Source organism: Peromyscus maniculatus, chromosome 1 (assembly GCF_049852395.1).
Source record: "Peromyscus maniculatus bairdii isolate BWxNUB_F1_BW_parent chromosome 1, HU_Pman_BW_mat_3.1, whole genome shotgun sequence".
NCBI lineage: Eukaryota > Metazoa > Chordata > Mammalia > Rodentia > Cricetidae > Peromyscus > Peromyscus maniculatus.
Genome location: NC_134852.1, coordinates 46,806,984 through 46,829,278, shown reverse-complemented (window position 1 = coordinate 46,829,278; position 22,295 = coordinate 46,806,984). Strand labels below are relative to the sequence as shown.

General features: G+C 38.4%; 1 long non-coding RNA gene across 3 annotated transcripts in view; it reads left to right on the top strand.

The window, feature by feature from the left end:
• The window catches only part of LOC121828643 (uncharacterized), a 78,563-nt gene extending 58,184 nt beyond the window's left edge, over positions 1-20,379 (top strand). Inside the window, exons 6-7 of one of the 3 annotated variants that reach the window (XR_013053041.1) lie at positions 15,947-16,098; positions 18,348-20,379. This is a non-coding gene — a long non-coding RNA (uncharacterized LOC121828643). The remainder of the gene's footprint in view (positions 1-15,946; positions 16,099-18,347) is intronic. The other 2 variants (XR_013053042.1, XR_013053043.1) reach the window with 2 other exon arrangements.
• The last annotated feature ends 1,916 nt before the right edge of the window (positions 20,380-22,295 follow it).

The following is a 22,295-nucleotide window of genomic DNA, read 5'->3' as shown; positions in this document are numbered from 1 at the left end:
TGTCAGCAGTTGATTCGAGGATACTTTGTTGTCCAGTGGCTAACTTTTGCCACAATGAAAGTTAACTCCATATGCAGTTTCTTCAATGCCAATATTTTCTCTGAAGTAGATTGGTACTGCCAGGAGCCGACATGTCTCAAAAAAGAAAAATTTTCTAAGTTATTAAAACATTTTAAATGCCATATTCTGTAAATCTCTGAAGGGTTTGAAGATGACCTGTCTATCTAAAATATATCTGCTTAATTTTGAAAACATACTAATATTACTACAAGTTCTATTATAATGTCTAACTACTAACTTTCATTTCTTTATATCCTAATAGTTGGTAATAATAACATTTAAGGATCAGAAAATTGCATTACATTGTTAAATGAACGATATAAGTACAATTAGAAATATATATATAGCATTTTCTAACAATATCAATTTCAATATATATAATTTGTACAATCCAATCCAATGTAAAGTATTTAAAACTAGTAATTATCTTTTTCTTTTCTTTCCTTTCATTTCATTTCTTTCTTTCTTTCTTTCTTTCTTTCTTTCTTTCTTTCTTTCTTTCTTTCTTTCTTTCTTCCTTCTTTTTTTAAAACAAGAACCTTAAATATAACCTCCTTTGCTTAGCCCTTTTTCTAACCCTTGACAACAACTTGTAACCAACTTCGCTAAACAATGAAAATTATCCCAGTCCTCAAAACCATTAAAAGACCAAAAAAACTACCCACCCCACATCACATTTGGGAATGTGGGCATTGTATTTTTATTTATTTATTTATTTATTTATTTATTTATTTATTATTTATTATTTATTTATTTATTTATTTTATTTTACAATACTATTCAGTTCTAGATAACAGCCACAGATTTTCTTGTTCTCCCCCTTCCTGTCCCTCTCCCCTTCCCCCCAGCACACCCCCCTTTCCCACCACCTCCAGATCAAGGCCACCCCCCAGGACTGAGATCAACCTGATAGACTCAGCCCAGGCAGGTCTAGTCCCCTCCTCCCAGATTGAGCCAAGCGTCCCTGTATAAGTCCCAGGTTTCAAACAGCTATCTCATGCAGCGAGCCCAGGACCTGGTACCACTGCCTAGATGCCTCCCAAACAGATCAAGCCAATCAATTGTCTCACCTATTCAGAGGGCCTGATCCAGTTGGGGGCCCCTCAGCCTTTGGTTCATAGTTTATGTGTTTCCATTTGTTTGGCTATTTGTCCCTGTGCTTTATCCAACCTTGGTTTCAACAATTCTCGCTCATATAAACCCTCCTCTTTCTCACTAATTAGACTTCCAGCGCTCCACCAGGGGCCTAGCTGTGGATGTCGGCATCCAGATTCCTCAGTCCTTGGATGAGGTTTCTGGCACAACTATTAGGGTGTTTGGCTATCCCATCAAGCAGAGTAGGTCAGTCCCAGCTGTCTCTCGGCCATAGATCCATATCTGTCACCATGCACAAAACTTAAGTCCAAGTGGATCAAGGACCTCAACATAAATCCAGCTACTCTGAACCTGCTAGAAGAGAAAGTAGGAAGGAGTCTTGAACGCATTGACATAGGAGATCACTTCCTAAATATAACACCAGTAGTACAGGCACTGAGAGAAACAATCAATCAATGGGACCTCTTGAAACTGAGAAGCTTTTGTAGAGCAAAGGATACAGTCAACAGAGCATTGTATTTTTAAAATTGCTTCCTGCTGGGTATGAGCGAAGGTATCTCTATCCTGAAAAGAAAAAATTTAGGTTAATTGTCAAATTCTAGGAAAGGTAACTATATCCTTCATTATCCAGTCTCTGTATAATGCCAAAGTTCAGGGTTTATCTCAAGTCCTTATTCAAGTAGTCTTTGAGACTGGATCATCTCAGCTAGCCCTCTCAAAATTGCTCTGAGCACTTTGTATTTTAAAGCTGGTCTGTAGGTGATGTTTGTCAGCTTAGTGATATTATTATTGTCCATGTGGAATTGTTGTGGGGCCCCATCTTCTTTCTGGAGACTTCAGTTGATGTTAGGCCTGGCCTTGATTTCCTGCAGAAAACTGATAAGAGACTCGAACACAAAGACTTATATAAGCAGCTAATTGAAGCCTTTTTTCTAGAATTAGTTAGTACTCTATATGACCATTCATATCTTAACAAAGTTTAAAATGTATATAATATATTAATCTTGTAAATATTGATGTAAAATTCATACTTTAAGAAAAGTTTAAAGAATCAGAATACAATCAAAGAGTTGATATTAGTAATAGAATAATCCTTTAATTAATTTGGTTTTTCTCATGTTCCATAGCAGAAGATGGCTCTTTTATTCTGGCATGATACAGGGAGTTTGCATTTTCCTTTTAACAACATGCTTGAGTTTAAAAAAGAGAGCTATTCTCCAACACCAGCTTTAAATTTTAATTGAACTGGGACTATTAGAAGACCAATAGTGTTAAATTTCATTAGAGAAGAGCAGAAACAAGCATTTAGGAAGTCTTATAAAAATTTTTAGATGATATACCCATATGCCATTTCACTCTGTTTCCTGGGATAGATGATTTGTCCCTTTTCTTCAGTTGTCTCATTTGTCCAGTGTTCTTCAGATTCCTTAACCTTCATTCCCCTAAAAGACAACAAAAACCTTTCCCCAAGACTAATTTTGGGGATGTTCCTTTTTGGTAAGTTATTATCTGATTAAATGAAAAGGCATGTGTTACTGGTTAATTTAAATTGGATGTTCATGCTGGTTGATGAACTATCACCTCCTCTAATTAAGGTTCAAATCAAACCTTTATCAATTTTGATAGTACCCACATCTTATCTTCTCCTGTGGTGGTATTCTAATTGTACTGAAATGTGATTTTGATTGTTAATAAATAAAGTTGCCCGGGGGTCAGAGCTATTAGAGCCATAGCAAGAGTGTGGCAGTCGTGGCACACGCCTTTAATCCCAGCACTTGGTAGAAGAGCTAGGTAGATCTCTGTGTGTTCAGGGATACAGCCAGCATTGGAGACATATGCCTTTAAGACCTGGGGGGCGGGGGCTGTACATACAGACAGTGATGAGGCAGTCATGTGTTTGGGTTTACAACCAATGAGAAGGCAGAACAAAAGACTATGAAAAGACATACACACAGGAAGTAGCTCTCTTTCGGGAAGCTAGGAGCACACAGAAGGAAGGGTAAGATTTTCACTTTGAGCTCTGACCTCTCATGTTTCTCTTTTACATTGGTTCTGTGTTTCTTATTTAATAAGACGGTTGGTTACATTTACATCTGGTGCTCAACGTGACAAGAATCCATTAAAAACCGCTTGGCTTGGAGGCAGGTCCAGTTTCCCACAAGGGCGGCTGGCTCCCTAGCCTGGGTGGTTGGCTTCCTAGTCTGAGCAGCCAGCTCCCTAGCCAGGCCCAGGTCTGCTTGGCCTCAGGCCAGACTAACCGTGAGCTGCTTGCTTAAAGATGGTGCTACAAACAACTCAGGCCTGCCCTGCCAAACAGGGCCCCTGCCTGTAAAGCCAATGCATGTGGTGGGAGCTTAAGGAAGCCAGATCCAAGCCTTGACTCGGCTCAAGAGGGAACACATGGCTGGATTTAAGCTTTAGCCAGCTACATTTTCTTGCTCTTTCTCTCTCTCTAGATTCACACCTCGGACACTAGGTGGCTGTTTTGAAATTTCCTCGGATTTCTACTGTCCTATGCAGATTTCATAAGTCATAACATATCAGATATTTTAAAGGAAACTATTTAAAAGAGAATTTTTTTCCACATTAAAAAAATGGGTTTTATGTGTACATTGGAAGAAAATTGGGTTTTGTTTGAAATTTTAGGCAGTCTGACAATGGAACAACTATGTGAGAAGATTAGTATTGTTGGAATTATGCAGTTTATCACTATGCTTATCCTCATTTTACAATTTAAAAAGACAGTCAATTTAAGTGCCAGGATGACAGCTTTAGAAAAACTTGTTAAACCTGTAAAAATTCAGACAGAAGAAATTAACAGTGAAGTTGTTTCAAGTTTGGATCATAAGGTTACAGAAAGAAAGCCTGTTTTCACACAATCACCCTTAATTTATCCTGTAACCGTACAGCAGTTGCCTGATCAAATGACTACACAAAATATTTGGGCTCCAATTGAAATGTTAGATTTAAACAGGTTTAAGGAGGCAATATATCTTATGGCATGCATTCCCCATATTTAAAGCAAATGTTAAACTCTTGGTCAACCTATTATAGAATTGTACCACTGGACTGGTGGGAACTGGCACAAGCTGTTCTTGAACCCAGCCAGAGGCTTCAATTTCTAACTTGGTTCAAGGATGAAGCTAAAAACATAGAAAAACAATGGAGGGATAAAGAAATACAAGTTTGCCAGGATCAGCTTATTGGAGAAGGCCAATATGCTTCAGTACAAACACAATGTTTATATGATGTCCAAACCCTAATTTTATGTAGAACAGCAGCCTTGAATGCATGGGACAGAGTTGAGGAACAAGGAAAAAAAACTGAGTCATTTACAAAGGTTATGCAAGGCCCAAAAGAATCTTTCACAGATTTTTTTTTTTTTTTACAAAGACTGGCTTCAGCAGTAAAGAGAATGGTCCCAGATTCAGAAGGTAGTCAGATAATAATTGAATCTTTGGCCTTTGAGAATGCGAATGCAGCATGCAAAAGAATAATCAGGCCATTAAAGGCAAGATCTGCACCTTTGGAATATTGGATTAGAGATATAGTTAATGTTGAGGCTCATGACCATGATGATATATGATATGTGTGTAGGAGAAGCAATTTCAAAAGGTTTGAGGAATATTAGATGTTTTGGATGTAGAAAGCAAGGACATTTGAAAAGGGACTGTAAACAGGTCATTCCTAGAAACATTGTTTTTTCAAGGAACAATGGCAACAGAATGCCCCTTCCTTCTGGAGTATGCAGAAGGTGTGGTAAGGGAAAACACTGGACCAAGGAATGTTGATCAACAAAGGACAGACAGGGTAATCCTTTGCTTCAGTCTTCGGGAAAATCCTCATTCAGGCCCCCATAGCAAATACAGTTCAAACCTTTCCTGCAGCCATAGAGGAAACCCCTGCTCAGAGTCATTAAATAACCAAATGCCTATTGGAATAAATCATGCTGGTCAGGATGATGAAACAGAGAGAATAGAAAATTAAGGAGAAAACATAAAGAAAATTTTTTGGCAAACTTCTATTAATGAACAGAGACCAAAATTAATGATAAAAATAAATGGTGTTTTGTTGTCTGGTCTGGTAGACACAGGTGCAGACATTACCATAATTGCACCAGAATTTTGGCATCCAACTTGGCCTCTTTAGGAGGTAAACGTTCAACTGTTAGGAATTGGGACATTATCTCAAGTGAAACAGACTGCAAGATGGCTGGAATGTATAGGTCCAGAAGGACAGAGAGGAAAATTAAAACCATATGTGGCTAACATAGCTATGAACCTGTGGGGTCGAGACTTGTTGCTACAATGGAATACTCAGATTAACATCCCTCCAACCTCACAAACAAATCATAAACTAGCACATGTTTCTGAGAGAAATATTAGAAGATACTGTTTTAATGAGTCACTAGCCATCCATAGTATACAAAAACAGGGCACAACAACTGATGATCTTCCAAAGACACCAACAGCTCTACCTTTAAAATGGTTAACAGACAAGCCTGTATGTGTTCAGCAATGGCCCTTAACAACAGAGAAACTGCAGGCTTTAGAAGAGCTGGTAGAAGAACAGTTAAATGCTCAGCATATTCAAGAATCAAATCTCTGACTTGATTTGGAAAGGAAAATTGAGACTTCGTCAATTAGCAGGAATAGACACAGCAGAAATTGTTGTACCTTTAACTAAGGGGGACATTGAAAAATTATGGACAGAAAGTGATCCTTGGTAAAGAGCTTGCAGTAATTTTTTGGGAGAAATTAACAGCAAATATCCCAAAAGTGATAGATTTGATCTTATAAAGAGAGCTGATTGGATCTTGCCTCAAATTGTACAGGAAAAACCCATATCTGGAGTTTGTACATTTTATACAGATGACAACAAAGAAGGAAAGGCAGGTTACAAATCAGAAAATTTAAGTAAAGTGGTTCAAAGTCCTTATAATTCAGTTCACAAATCAGAATTGTATGCTATTCTGGTGGTATTAATGGATTTTTCAGAACCTCTCAACATAGTAACTGACTCTCAGTATGCTGAAAGAGTGGTATTACATATTGAGATTGCAGAATTTATCTCTCATTTTTCAGAATTAACATCATTATTTATTCAATTACAAGATACAATCAGGAAAAGGATTCATCCTTTATATATAACTCACATTCAATCCCATACTGGTCTTCTAGGCCCTCTAGCACAAGGCAATGATGAGATTGATAAATTATTGATAGGAAATGTGTTGGAGGCCTCAGAATTTCTTAAAAACATCATGTCAATAGGAAAGGTTTCAAAAAGGATTTTTTCCATAACCTGGCAATAAGCCAAAGAAATAGTAAAGAAATGTCCTACTTGTCCCCTCTACAATCAAACGCCATTACCAGGAGGATATAACCCAAAGGGTACTCAGAGCAATGAATTCTGGCAGATAGATGTGTTTCACTTTGCAGAATTTGGAAAATTGAAATATGTACACCACACCATCGATACTTATTCAGGATTTCAATGGGCAACTGCTTTGAGTTCTGAAAAAGCTGATTCTGTAGTCACTAATTTGCTAGAAGTTATGGCCATCATGGTATACCTGCTCAAATCAAAACTGACAATGCTCCATCATATGTCTCTGTTAAAATGAAACAGTTTTTGCTTATTATAATATAAAGCATATTAGAGGTATAAAACATAACCTGACAGGTCAAGCAGTTATAGAAAGATCAAACAGAATTCTAAAGGATATGCTAAATAAACAGAAAGGGATAACAACCCCCCCATAAATAGACTGCATAATGCTCTATTAATTTTGACTTTTCTCAATGCCAATGAGAAAGGAACAACGGCTGCAGAGAGACATTGGATAATAGAAAAAAACTACAGAATTAAATCAGCCTATATACTTTAAGGATGTGATGACCTCAGAATGGAAACCAGGGTATGTATTACATTGGGGATGAGGTTTTGCTTTTGTTTCTACAGGAGAAGAAAAGCTGTGGGTACCATCAACATTGATGAAGGTTCGATTTGATCAAGAGAAACCTCTTAATTAGAGGATGTGATAGTTCATCAACCAGCATGAGCATCCAATTTAAACTAACTTGTACCAGTAACACATGCCTCTTCATTTAAGCAGATAATGACATTTAAGCAGATAATAAGCTTCTCAGTTTCAAGAGGTCCCATTGATTGATTGCTTCTCTCAGTGTCTTTGCTACTGGTGTTATATTTAGGAAGTGATCTCCTATGCCAATGCGTTCAAGACTCCTTCCTACTTTCTCTTCTAGCAGGTTCAGAGTAGCTGGATTTATGTTGGGGTCCTTGATCCACTTGGACTTAAGTTTTGTGCATGGTGACAGATATGGATCTATTTGCAGCCTTCTACACATTGATATCCAGTTATGCCAGCACCATTTGTTGAAGATGCTTTCTTTTTTCCATTGTACCCTTTTGGCTTCTTTGTCAAAAATTATAGGTGTGTGGGTTAATGTCAGGGTCTTCAATTTGATTCCATTGGTCCACATGTCAGTTTTTACGCCAATACCAAGCTGTTTTTATTATTGTAGCTCTATAGTAGAGCTTGAAGTCAGGAATTGTGATGCCTCCAGAGGTTGTTTTATTGTACAGGATTCTTTTGGCTATCCTGGGTTTTTTGTTTTTCCATATGAAGTTGAGTATTATTCTTTCCAGGTCTGTGAAGAATTGTGTTGGTATTTTGATGGGGATTGCATTGAATCTGTAGATTACTTTTGGTAAGATTGCCATTATTACTATGTTAATCCTGCCTATCAGTGAGCATGGGAGATCTTTCCATTTTCTGACATCTTCTTCAATTTCTTTTTTCAGGGACTTAAAGTTCTTGTCATATAGGTCCTTCACTTGCATGGTTAGTGTTACTCCAAGGTATTTTATGTCATTTGTGGCTATTGTAAAGGGTGATGCATCTCTAATTGCCTTCTCAGCTTCTTTGTATATTGTATATAGGAGGGCTACTGATTTTTTTGAGTTGATCTTGTATCCTGCTATGTTGCTGAAGGTGTTTATAAGCTTTATCAGTTCCTGGGTGGAATCTTTGGGGTCACTCAAGTATACTATCATATCATCTGCAAATAGGGAAAGCTTGACTTCTTCCTTTCCAATTTGTATCCCCTTAATCTCCTTATGTTGTCTTATTGCTCTGGCTAGAACTTCAAGTACTATATTGAATAAGTATGGGGAGGGTGGACAGCCTTGCCTCGTTCCTGATTTTAGTGGAATTGCTTTGAGTTTCTCTCCATTTAATTTGATGTTGGCTGTTGGTTTGCTGTAAATTGCCTTTATTATGTTTAGGTATGTTCCCTGTATTCCTGATCGCTCCAAGACTTTTATCATGAAGGGGTGTTGGATTTTGTCAAATGCCTTTTCTGCATCTAGTGAGATGATCATGTGGTTTTTTTCTTTGAGTTTGTTTATATGGTGTATTACATTGATGGACTTTCATATGTTGAACCACCCTTGCATCTCTGGGATGAAGCCTACTTGATCATGGTGGATAATTGTTCTGATGTGTTCTTGGAGTCTGTTTGCCAGTATTTTATTGAGAATTTTTGCATCAATGTTCATGAGGGAGAAAGGTCTGTAGTTCTCTTTCTTTGTTGCATCCTTGTTTGGTTTAGGAATCAGGGTAATTGTAGCCTCATAGAAGGAGTTTTGTAATGTTCCTTCTGTTTCTATTATGTGGAACAATTTAGAGAGTATTGGTATTAACTCTTCTTTGAAGGTCTGGTAGAATTCTGCGCTGAAACCATCTGGTCCTGGGCTTTTTTTGGTTTGGAGACTTTTGATGACTGTTTCTATTTCCTTAGGGGTTATTGGACTATTTAAGTAGTTTATCTGGTCTTGTTTTAACTTAGGTATGTGGAACCTATCCAGAAATAATTTCCATTTCTTTTAGCTTTTCCAGTTTTGTGGAGTAGAGGTTTTTGAAATATGACCTTATAATTCTCTGGATTTCCTCAATGTCTGTTGTTATGACCCCCTTTTCATTTCTGATTTTGTTGATTTGGATTCTCTCTCTCTGTCTTTTGGTTAGTTTGGATAAGGGCTTGTCTATCTTGTTGATTTTCTCAAAGAACCAATTTTTTGTTTCATTAATTTTTTGTATTATTCACTTAGTTTCTAACTTTTTAATTTCACCTCTCACTTTGATAATTTCCTGGCGTCTATTCTTCCTGGGAGACTTTGCTTCTTCTTGTTCTAGAGCTTTCAGGTGTTCTGTTAAGTCACTAGTGTGGGATTTCTCCAACGTCTTTATGTGGGCATTTAGTGCTATGAATTTCCCTCTTAGCACTGCTTTCATAGTGTCCCATAAGTTTGGGTATGTGGTGTCTTCATTTTCGTTGATCTCTAGGAAGTCTTTCATTTCTTTCTTTATTTCTTCCTTAACCCATTGGTGATTTAGTTGAGCATTATTCAGTTTCCATGAGATTGTAGGTTTTCTGTAGTTTTTGTTGTTGAAATCTAACTTTAAACCATGGTGGTCTGATAGAACACAGGAGGTTATTCCAATTGTTTTGTATCTGTTGAGATTTGCTTTGTGGCCAAGTATGTGGTTGATTTTAGAGAAAGTTCCATGGGGTGCTGAGAAGAAGGTATATTCTTTCTTGTTAGGATGGACTGTTCTGTAGATATCTATTAGCTCCAATTGGGTCATGACATCAGTTAAGTCCTTTATTTCTCTGTTAAGTTTCGATTTGGGAGATCTGTCCAGTGGTGAAAGTGGGGTGTTGATATCTCCCACTCTTAATGTGTGGGGTTTTATATGTGGTTTAAGCTTTAGTAATGTTTCTTTTACATATGTGGGTGCCCTTGTGTTTGGGGCATAAATGTTCAGAATTGAAACTTCATCTTGGTGGATCTTTTCTGTGATGGGGATATAATGCCCTTCTTGATCTCTTTTGATTGATTTTAGTTTGAAGTCTATTTTGTTGGATATCAAGATGGCTACACCCGCTTGTTTCTTAAGACCATTTGATTGGAAAATCTTTTCCTAGCCTTTTATTCTTAGGTAGTGTCTGTCTTTGAATTTGAGATTTGTTTCTTGTATGCAGCAGAAAGATGGGTCCTGCTTTTGTATCCATTCTGTAAGCCTATGTCTTTTTATAGGTGAATTAAGTCTGTTGATATTAAGGGATATAACGACCAGTGATTTTTTTTATCCCTGTTATTTTTGGTGGTAGTATGTGTGTACTTCTCTTCTTTGGGGTTTTCTGTTGTGGCTTTATCTATTGCCTGTGTTTTCAAATGTGTATCTGACTTCTTTCGGTTGGAATTTTCCTTGTAGTGCTTTATGTAGGGCTGGGTTTATGGATAGGTATTGCTTAAATCTGGCTTTGTCTTGGAATGTCTTGTTCCTTCCGTCTATGATGATTGAAAGTTTTGCTGGGTATATTAGTCTGGGCTGACATCCATGGTCTCTTAGTGTCTGCATTACATCTGTCCAGGTCCTTCTGGCTTTCAAAGTCTCTATTGAGAAATCGGGTGTTATTCTGATGGGTTTACCTTTATAGGTCACTTGGCCTTTTTCCTTTGCTGCTCTTAATATTCTTTCTTTATTCTGTACATTTAGTTGTTTAATTATTATGTGTTGATGAGACTTTTTTGGGGGGTCTAGTCTGTTTGGTGTTCTATAGGCTTCTTGTATCTTCATAGGCATTTCCTTCTTTAATTTGGGAATGTTTTCTTCTATAATTTTGTTGAATATATTTCCTGTGCCTTTGAGTTGGTATTCTTCACCTTCTTCTATCCCTATAATTTGTAGGTTTGGTATTTTCATGGTGTCCCAAATTTCTTGGACATTTTGGTTCATGACTTTGTTGGCTTTAGTGTTCTCTTCAACTGATGAAACTATTTCTTCTACTGTATCTTCAATGCCAGAGATCCTCTCTCCCATCTCTTGCATTCTGTTGGTTATACTTGCATCTGAAGTTCCTGATCTTTTACTCAGGTTTTCTATTTCCAGCATTCCCTCTGTTTGTGTCTTCTTTATTTTTTCAATTTCCCTTTTCAGGTCTTGGACTGTTTCCTTTATTTGTTTCATTGCTTTTTCATGATTTTCTTTCAGTACTTAATTGTTTTCTTCCAGTACTTTATTGTTTTCTTCCAGTACTTTATTGTTTTCTTCCAGGATTTTATTGTTTTTTTCCAGGACTTTATTGTTTTCTTCTAATTTGTTTGCCCTTTCCTCTAGTTGTTTACAGCGTTCTTCCCATTTTTTTGTCTTTTCCTCTACACAAGCCTCTACCTTCTTCATAATGTTACTCATATTCTTCTCCTTCTTCCAATTTTTGATGTTCAGGTCTAGATGTTGGAGGCTTGCTAGGTTCTGGTGATGCTGTATTCTTCTTCATTTTGTTGTATGTACTTCTGCCTTGACGTCTGCCCATCTCCTTGTGGTTCCTTCTTGGTCTTATCAGTGTACTTGGTTCAGAAAGAGCTGACAGATTCAGGAAGTCTCTCTCTCTTGTCCAGATGGGAGTTCTCTTGTCCAAATGGGAACTCTGGGGCAGAATGGAAGCTCTTATCTGGACCGGAAGTCTGGTGAAGATTGTGAGCTTTTTTCCAGACAGGAAGTCTGGGATAGGATGTGCGCTCTTGTCCAGAAGGGAAGTCCAGTTCAGGATGTGAGATCTTGTCCAGGAGGGAAGTCCAGTTCAGGATGTGAGATCTTGTCCAGGAGGGAAGTCCAGGGCAAGATGGGAGCCCTCTCTCTCTGGTCCAGAAGGGAAGTCGGGGGCAGCATGGGAGCTGGGGGCCGGTCTCTAAGTCTCAAGAAGTGGCTGGGGTCTCGGGCAGATCAGCGTGGGTGCAGGGCGTGGAGATTGCAGGGGCTGTTGGGGGGCTTGGAAAAGGGGATCCCTTCCAGTGGGGCTAGAAGGAGACCTGCCCGGTGGCCAGAACCTGGGGCCAAGTTGGGCAGGTCTTCCTGGAGTGGCTGTTGTCCAGGGATGGGGTCCGGGTTGGGCCCGGATACTCACCTCTGGTCCGGAAGGGAAGTCGGGCTAATCTCAACTCTTTGATTGTATTCTGATTCTTTAAACTTTTCTTAAAGTATGAATTTTATTTCAATATTTACTATATATATATATATATATATATATATATATATATATATATTTACACATTTTAAACTTTGTTAAGATATGAATGGTCATATAGAGTACTAACTAATTCTAGAAAAAAAGGCTTCAATTAGCTGCATATATATGTCTTTGTGTTTGAGTCTCTTATCAGTTTTCTGCAGGAAATCAAAGCCAGGCCTAACATCAACTGAAGTCTCCAGAAAGAAGATGGGGCCCCACAACAATAACAATTCCACGTGGACAATAATAATATCACTAAGCTGACAAACATCATGTACATATCAGCTTTGAACTATAAGGTGCTCAGAGCAATTTTGAGAGGGCTAGCTGAGATGATCCAGTCTCAAAGACTACTTGAATAAGGACTTGAGATAAACCCTGAACTTTGGCATTATACAGAGACTGGATAATGAAGGATATAGTTACCTTTCCTAGAATTTGACAATTAACCTAAAATTTTTCTTTCAGGATAGAGATACCTTCGCCCATACCCAGCAGGAAGCAATTTTAAGAATATGACGCCCACATTCCCAAAGAGGTCGTGTGGGGCGGGTGGTGTTTTGGTCTTTTTAATCGATTTTGGGTCTGTGATAATTTTCATTGTTTCAGGGGGTTGGTTACAAGTTGTTGTCAAGGGTTAGGGAAAAGGCTAAGCAAAGGAGTTTAGAGTTAAGGTTCTTGTTTAAAAAAAAAGAAAAGAGCCGGGCGGTGGTGGCGCACGCCTTTAATCCCAGCACTCGGGAGGCAGAGGCAGGTGGATCTCTGTGAGTTCGAGGCCAGCCTGGACTACCAAGTGAGTCCCAGGAAAGGCGCAAAGCTACACAGAGAAACCCTGTCTCGAAAAACCAAAAAAAAAAAAAAAAAAAAAAAAAAAAAGAAAAGAAAGAAAAGAAAAAGACAATTACTAGTTTTAAATACTTTACATTGGATTGGACTGTTTTATATTGTATACAAAATTGAGATTGATATTGTTAGAAAATGCTATATGTATATTTCTAATTGTATTTATACCATTCATTTAACAATGTAATGCAATGTTCTGATCCTTGAATGTTATTATTACCAACTATTTGGATATAAAGAAATGAAACTTAGTAGTTAGATATTACAATAGAACTTGTAGCAATGTTAGTATGTTTTCAAAATTAAGCAGATATATTTTAGATAGACAAGTCATCTTCAAACACTTCAGAGATCTACAGAATATGGCATTTAAAATGTTTTAATAACTTAGAAAATTTTTCTTTTTTGAGACATGTCAGCTCCTGGCAGTACCAATCTACTTCAGAGAAAATATGGGCATTGAAGAAACTGCATATGGAGTCCACTTTCATTGTGGCAAATGTTAGCCACAATGGGAAATGAGGATACTTGACAACAAAGTATCCTCAAATCAACAGGACAGAATTGACAGACAGAACATGAAACAAAGGACTACCGATTCTTGCCAAAACAAGTGTGGTTATGGCTTTATCAAAAGACATCTTCTGAGGCCAGGACAATTTGACCCCATCCCTGAAGTGGCCTTCGCAATCCAGAAAAGGTACAGTGCCCTTTTCTTCGAAGGCAGCTGAACAGGCAGTGGGTCATGGCTTCTGTTGTGCAATGGAACAGCAGCTGAAAGCTCATGCCTCTCGATAGTAGACTGGCATTTAATAGAGGGACGTGGAGAAGAAGGGGATGCTGAGATGAAGCCATATATACACAGCCAAGAAGAATGGACAGCTGAAATAAAAAACCGTCAACATTTTACAGAATTTAAAATCCTGAACCATGACAGGACACTAGTGGAATTCAGATGTTTCTGGTACATGGACTGCTTTCACCCAATGTGAGGTTGAACTGTTGACCTTGTGTATATCCTACTTCACAAATGAGTCTATCAGATACGCTAAGCCTATAGGCTGAAGATGATGCCCCTACACTTCGGAGAAACCTCAGATGACTTTCCAGGCAACTGGCTGTTTCTGTCAACTTACAAATTTATTGGAAGTTGCTTGCATGTACTTCCTGTTTTTATTTTTGTTATCTAATATTATTTCCTTCTTGGGTCTCTGAGGGAGTTGAAGATTAGTTAGTTATAGTTGAAGGTTAGTTATAGTTGAAGATTAACTAGGATAGAAAATGAATTAGATACATTTTGGACTTACCAAAATAGGATAGATAATGGAATTATTTTCTCTGATTTGTCAAATACAAATGGACTAGACATTGTTTAGGTATTTATTACTTGTATATATTGTATATAGTTATTGTACTTTTGTATATAGTTTTTCTTATGTTAGTTATAACCTTTTGCTTTATTTCTTTTTATTAAAATAGAAAAGGGGAAATGTGATGGTATTCTAATTGTACTGAAATGTGATTTTGATTGTATGTTAATAAATAAAGTTGCCTGGGGGTCAGAGCTATTAGAGCCATAGCAAGAGTGTGGCGGTCGTGGCACATGCCTTTAATCCCAGCACTTGGTAGAAGAGCTAGGTAGATCTCTGTGTGTTCAGGGATACAGCCAGCATTGGAGACATATGCCTTTAAGACCTGGGGGGCTGTACATACAGACAGTGATGAGGTAGTCTCATATTTGGGTTTACAACCAATGAGAAGGCAGAACAAAAAGACTATGAAAAGACATACACACAGGAAGTAGCTCTCTTTCGGGAAGCTAGGTGTACACAGGAGGAAGGGTAAGATTTTAGCCTTGAGCTCTGACCTCTCATCTTTCTCTTTTTCATTGGTTCTGTGTTTCTTATTCAATAAGACGGTTGGTTACATCTACATTCTCCTGTAGAAACAAAAGCAAAACCTCATCCCCAATGTAACACATATCCTGGTTTCCATTCTGAAGTCAGCACATCCTTAAAGTATATAGGCTGATTTAATTCTGTAGTTTTTTTCTGTTATCCAATGTCTCTCTGCAGCCGTTGTTCCTTTCTCATTGGCACTGAGAAAATTCAAAGTTAATAGAGCATTATGCAGTCTATTTCTGGGGGGTTTTGTTACCCCTTTCTGTTTATTTAGCATATCATTTAGAGTTCTGTTTGATCTTTCTATAACTGCTTGACCTGTTGGGTTATATGGTATACCCGTAATATGCTTTATATTGTAATAAGCAAAAAACTGTTTCATTTTAACAGAGACATATGATGGAGCATTGTCAGTTTTTCATTTGTGCAGGTATGCCCATGATGGCCATTAACTTCTAGCAAATGAGTATGGTGGTATTGTGTTCCCCAAAATATTGTACACCCTAATAACCTTATCTGGGGTCAGAGACAGTAGAAAGGCTAGAAAATGGTGGCACTCACACCTTTAATCCTAGCACTCCAGAGGTAGAAATCCCTCTGTGAGTTCAAGGCTGTGGGCCCTGGTCCCCCCACTGAGTGGCTGCCACCTTGCTTGCTGACCTTGACCAGATATCTTCCCTATGCTGATTCCCTGCTGGTTTCCTTCTTACTGAATGTTCACTGGAGGTTCTTTGTTTGTGTATATGTATCTTGCATTTGGTGTAAACAGCTTAGATGCAAGAATGTAGAATTTTCGGTAGCGAACTTCTACCCTCCGAGTTTCCTCCATTGTGCTGTAAGCCTGTATTTAAGGTTTCCTCCCTCTTTCAATAAACGGCATTTGGCATTCGGCATTCTGCTGTGGCGAATGACTCAATGCCTCTTGTCTCATTTTTTAATCCATAGCGCCCCCCCCCCCTGCTCAAACATGGTGAATGGATGGTAGTAGTGCAGGCAATACCACAACAAATGGAGGTCCCACTGAGATCCGAGAAAGAAGGGAAAAGCTGATGGATATTCTTGGAAGGCTCTCAGTAATTTAAAGAAAAAAGAAAAAGGTAAGAGGGAATTGTCATGGGTGCAAATAGGGCACCACTGTGGTTAAGAAAGGGCAAGACAGCTAAAGAGTTTAAATAAAAAAGGAAATCTTCCCAATATAGAAGAGGGAAGGAAAGGAAATTTCCCATTAGAAAATCGAGAAAAAAATTTAATCAAGAAAAAAGGATTTTCCCGGTAAAACGGGGAAAAATTTTGAAACTAGGCCTAAAGATTGGGACCCTGTAGAGGAAGGATGAACAAAAGAGAGAAGCCTCTTCCCAGTGGTAATGGAGGAAGAAAGGACTCTTTCCAATTGAAAGATCAGTTTCAGGATAGCTGAAACTCTGAGCTCTTTCTTCCTGCCAGTGCAGAGCAGCAGCATCTGAATTACAAAGAGTCGCCAGGTAGGCCTCATTGCTGCTGGTTAAATAGCAAGTGAGCTCAGAGGTTAAAAGTTTTGCTGTCTGTTTGCTTATTTTGGTTTAAATTTTTCCCTCAGAGTGGGAATAATTCCATATTTAGGATCCCTTCATGGGAAATGTTTTTCTGTTTTCCCCTGATGGTGGGAATAACTCATTATTAGGTAGTCCCTTCATGGGAGTAGAAAGTTTAAATGTGAGTTTGAGTTTGTGTGTTTGAGTATGCTGAGCTGTGGTGGTGGCAGTGGACAAAGTCATGCACGAGATAGCCCAGAGCAGCAGGTGGACAGGTCCTCGCTGGTGGGAGGCAGAGCTGCGATGGAGCATGGCCTGGGCAGCTGCCAACAATAGAGCCCAAGCACTGGGTGGAGCCAAAGCTAACGCCACAGCCTCAGCCAAGTAAGCAGAGGCCAGGAAGGGACTAGAGCTAAAAATTTAAATGGGCCCAACTTCTGGTAAAAAATGGTTTTGGTCAGGACATGGAATGCTAAGTCAATAATGTTTAAATAAAGGATGTTCTGTTCTTTTGATTATCTTAATAAATGTTTGGAATTTCATGGTAGATAAACTAAAGAAACAGGATTTATTATTTTGAACTATATATTAGGTATGCTCTTGTCTGTTGATCATTACTGAAAATTTGGCTCTGCAATTTAAGTTGCTTTCTAGAAATTCTTGGTTTAATTTTCTAAAAATATAACACCTAAAATGGATTGGGTTGTTAGCTTATTAAATAATGTTGCTAAGATAAACCCATAAATAATAATCTCTTACTGATAAAGAGGTTACAAAATTATTTTTCCAGTAAATAAAATACAGGTAAATTGTTTGGTCCACATTGTTAATAATTGGCGATTTACATTAATGTATTATTTGAAATCTATAAGAAAGGATCTCTTTATAACATTTTATAAAAATACTCATAAATATTACCTAAAGTTACCTCTCAAATCCTATAGAGATCGAATTTAATGCTTTTATAATTGGCATATGCAAAAAGGACCATGGAAACAAAAGCTGGTGATAGAATTGCTCAATTATTATTGCTTTCATATTTTAAATACAAAATGCCACCTATATGTAGAACTGGAGGCCTTGGAGGTACAGGAAAACAGGTGTTTTGACAAACAGTTATCAATGATAAGCAGTCTAAATTAGAAATAAAATTATATGGGATTGAGATTGAAAGATTATTGGATTCTGGTGCTGGATATATCCATACTTTCACAAGAATCCTGAGATCCCAACTGGCCTCTACTAAAAGTCAGAAAAATGGAGACTTTTATAAGATCTTAGAGCTTTAAATAAAAACATGCTTCTCATGGGAAGACTGGCTTGCCTGCCCCTGTGGCAATTCCTAAACATTGGCATTTAATTATGATTGACTTGTATTTTATTGGCTGCTAAAGATTAAAACTTGTTTTTTGATGCCTTTTCTAAATTACGAGAGGTTCTTAGCCTGGTTAACTTACAAATAGCCCCCCCCAAAAGGTACAGATATCTTTTCTCTATCATTATTTAGGTCATGAATATTTGGTTTTTCTCATTCACCTACTGGAGTGTTTTGACAAACAGGTCCTATTCTATGGGTACATTCCCCAGCTTCTCCAGCAAAAACCATTACTCCTTATCCTCAGGCTGTTGCTCAGATTATATTTAAGGGAATCAAGATCAGTGTTCAAACCTTTAGAAAGATGACCCCATATACCCAGTCTCAAATAACATGGTTACAAGCTAATGATAATGATTGGACCATATTGACATGCTCCATACAGGGTTGGTTTGATACTCACTACCCCTCTAATGATGTGTGTCAATTTTTTAAATTGAATCCTGTTATATTTCCCAAGATAGTAGAGATGACTCCTATTCCTCAGGCCTGTGTGGTATTTACTGATGGCACTTCACGTGGTTTTGCTGTGGTGGTTTCTGGCAATATAATGAAGAGAATGAAAGTCCAGGACACTTCTGCCCAGATGACAGAGGTACAGACACTGTTGCATTAGATGTTTTCTGATGAGGGTGTAAATATTTATACTGATAGTCAATATGTGGCACATGCTATTATGGCTTTGTAGACAACAGCCTACATACCATCCATTTCTCCCATTCACAAATATTTATTACAAGTACAAGGACTCATATGGTCCTGCTCACATAACCTTTATGTGGGCCATATTAGAGCTCATACCCAATTGCCTGGACCTCTAAGCAAAGGTAATCAGAGGGCTGATGCCATTACCCGTATGGCTGTCACATTAATTTTGTTCTGCCTTTAAAAAGGCTACTCAGTTACATCAACGTTATCATCTTAATGCTGGATCTCTTCGTCATCATATGGACATAACCTGAAAACAAGCCATCCAGATAGTTAAATCATGTCCTATTTGTGCTGAATTTTTACTTGTTCTTCATTGAGGAATTAATCCCGAAGACTTTTACCTAATCATGTGTGGCAGATGAATGTCACACACGTGCCTTCCTTTGGAAAATTACAATATGTCCATGTATCTATTGATACATACATATTCTTCTCTAATTTTTGCTTCTGACCACTCAGGAAAAAAGGTTAAAGATGTAAAAAAATCATTGTCTTCATGCCTTTGCTTATATGGGAGTACCAAAATGCATAAAGACTGATAATGGTCCTGCCTACAGCAGTACAGGATTTTCAAAATTCTGCCAAGACTTTTCTATTGTTAATAAGACTGGTATTCCTTATAATCCTCAAGGACAGGCTATAGTAGAAAGCTGCCATCATACCTTAAAAACATATTTTGCTAAAGTAAAAAGGGGGGAGCTAGGGGCTCATCTCTCCTCTCCACATTCTATTCTTTCCCTTGTTTTATATATTTTAAATTTTTTATCGGTTGATTCTGCTGGAGTATCTGCTGCAGATAAGCACTGGAGGGCTCCTGTTGCAAATCATCCTCTGGTGCGATGGAAGGATCTTTCTACTGGCACTTGGAGGGGACCGGATCCGGTGTTGGTGTGGGCCCAGCGATCTGTTTGTGTCTTTCTGCAGTACAATGAGGTTCCTTTTTGGGTTCCTGAGTGCTGTGTGCACCCTGTGGCTGCTGCTGAATCCCAACATGACAGAGACCTATTGGGCCTTTGTGAAAAACTCTCCCCTTCTGATGCCAATGGGGATTGAGAGCCCAATATGGCTAGCCTTGGCAAACATTAATGTAAGTCTTGAAACTGTAGCCATGTGGTTGGATTCTTCAGAAGGTAATATATGGTAACTTTTTTCAAAAATGTTGAGAATGTGTCACCCAGACACCTTGGAGATTAAGGATAACTCTGAAGGTCACTGACCTTCATTTGTTAACAATAGCATGCCAGCTAAACCTTTTTCATTTTCACAATTCTCTTCAAGCTGATGTAGTACCTACCTTTTCAGGAGTGGCTCTGTGCAACTTCTATTGGCCTCCTGAAATTCATCTAGCCTCCTTTGAAGATACCTTAAAATTTGTGAGCCTGAATGTAGCCATTATGAGACCATTAGTTCTGCTCCTTGTTTTTTGTCTGTTTTTCTTTATGGTTCTCAGTTTTTTTTTCCAGAGCTGCCAGCTTAAGTCATGCTGGGATCAAGAAAAATGGGCCTTGGTGGTTCATGTTCCTGATGTTCCTGGAGCTGTGTCCATGCCAGTGGGCCATGGCAGTTAGACACAGATGCTGCTCACACGTTCCAGAAGAGAATCTGACATCGCTGTTGCCATTGTTGCTGTTATAGCAGTGGTGGCCACTGCTGCTACTGTTTCTGGGATTGCTATTTCATAATTGGTTACTACAGCTAGCACAATGGAGACCCTGGCTGCAAAAGTAGCTACCACATTCTTTTGGGCATAATAAATTTAATTATACAATTATACATTTGAATTGGCTTTGAAAGTTGTAAAATTTATAAAACTCAAGTTCCACTTGCCTATGGGATACCACCTTACAAGGACTCCAATTTGCAGTAAGGCTCATTAAATGAAGGAATGGCTCAATTGCCTTTAGTCTCCTGGCTATGGGTGGGTTAGGACTTCTGTTGGTCTTTTCTGTGTTGCACAGATTGCAAGCCCAGTGCCTCTTTGAGATCTTTGGCAGCAGTTAACTCTACAGCTCACGTGGTTGAGTCTGTATGATAATGAGATTCAAAGATGGGTAATGTTTGGGGGGTGCTAACCAACCTAAGACAGAATACTTGTGTGGCCTGGGCAGGTGTCTCCTTGATGGGTAAGGTGACCTGCTGATGTCCCATGCAACCTAAGTCAAAAGCTCATTTTCTAGTAAAAAGGGGGGACCTGTGGGCCCTGGCCCCCCACTGTGAGTGGCTGCCGCCTTGCTTGCTGACCTTGGCCAGATATCTTCCCTATGCTGATTCCCTGCTGGTTTCCTTTTTACTGAATGATCACTGGAGGTTCTTTGTTCATGCATCCTGCATTTGGTATAAACAGCTTAGATGCAAGAATGTAGAATTTTTGGTAGCGAACTTCTACCCTCCGGTGTTCCTTCATTGTGCTGTAAGCCTGTATTTAAGGTTTCCTCCCTCTTTCAATAAACGGCATTTGGCATTCTGCTATGGCGAATGACTCACTGCCTCTTGTCTTTTATTTTTTAATCTACAGCCCCTTGCTCGGACTTGGTGAATGGATGGTGGTAGCACAGGCACTACCACAACACAAGGCCACATTGGAAATGGCCAAGCATGGTGACACACACCTTTAATCCCAGAAAGTGAGCTTTTAATCCCAGGGAGTGGTGGTAGAAAGCAAAAAGGTATATAAGGCATAAGGACCAGAAACTAGAAGCATTTGGCTGGTTAAGCTTTCAGGCTTCTAGCAGCAGTACAGCTGAGACCCATTCTGGATGAGGACTCAGAGGCCACCAGTCTGAGGAAACAAGATCAGCTGAGGAATTGGCAAGGTGAGATAGCTGTGGCTTGTTCTGCATCTGATCTCCTAGCATTCATACCAATAACTGTCCTCAGGTTTGATTTTATTAATAAGAACTGTTAACATTCATGCTACAAATGAGTGATTACAGAATCAGCTTTTTCAAAACTCAAAGCAGTTGCCCATTGAAATCCTGAATAAGTATCGATGGAATCGTGTACATATTTCAATTTTCCAAATTCTGCAAAGTGAAACACGTCCATTTGCCAGATTTCATTCCTCTGAGTACCTTTTGGGTTACATCCTGCTGGTGATGGTGTTTGATTGTAGAAGGAACAAGTAGGACATTTCTTTACTATTTCTTTGGCTTGTCACCAGGTTATGGAAAAATCCTTTTTTAAACCTTTATTATTGACATGATGTTTATTTTTATGAAATTCTGAGGTCCCCAGCACATTTCCTACCAATAATTTATCAATCTCATCATTACCTTGTGCCAGAGGGCCTGGCAGACCAGTATGGGATCGAATGTGAGTTATATGTAAAGGATGATTCCTTTTCCTGATTGTATCTTGTAATTGAATAAATAGTGATGTTAATTCTGAAAAAATGAGAGATAAATTCTGCAATCTTAATATGTAATACCACTCTTTCAGCATACTGAGAGTCAGTTACTATGTTGAGAGGTTCTGAAAAATCCATTAATACCAGCAGAATAGCATACAATTCTGATTTGTGAACTGAATTATAAGGACTTTGAACCACTTTACTTAAAATTTCTGATTTGTAATCTGCCTTTCCTTGTTTGTTGGCAACTGTATAAAATGTACGAACTCCAGATATGGGTTTTTCCTGTACAATTCAAGGCAAGATCCAATCAGCTCTCTTTATAAGATCAATTCTATCGCTTTTGGG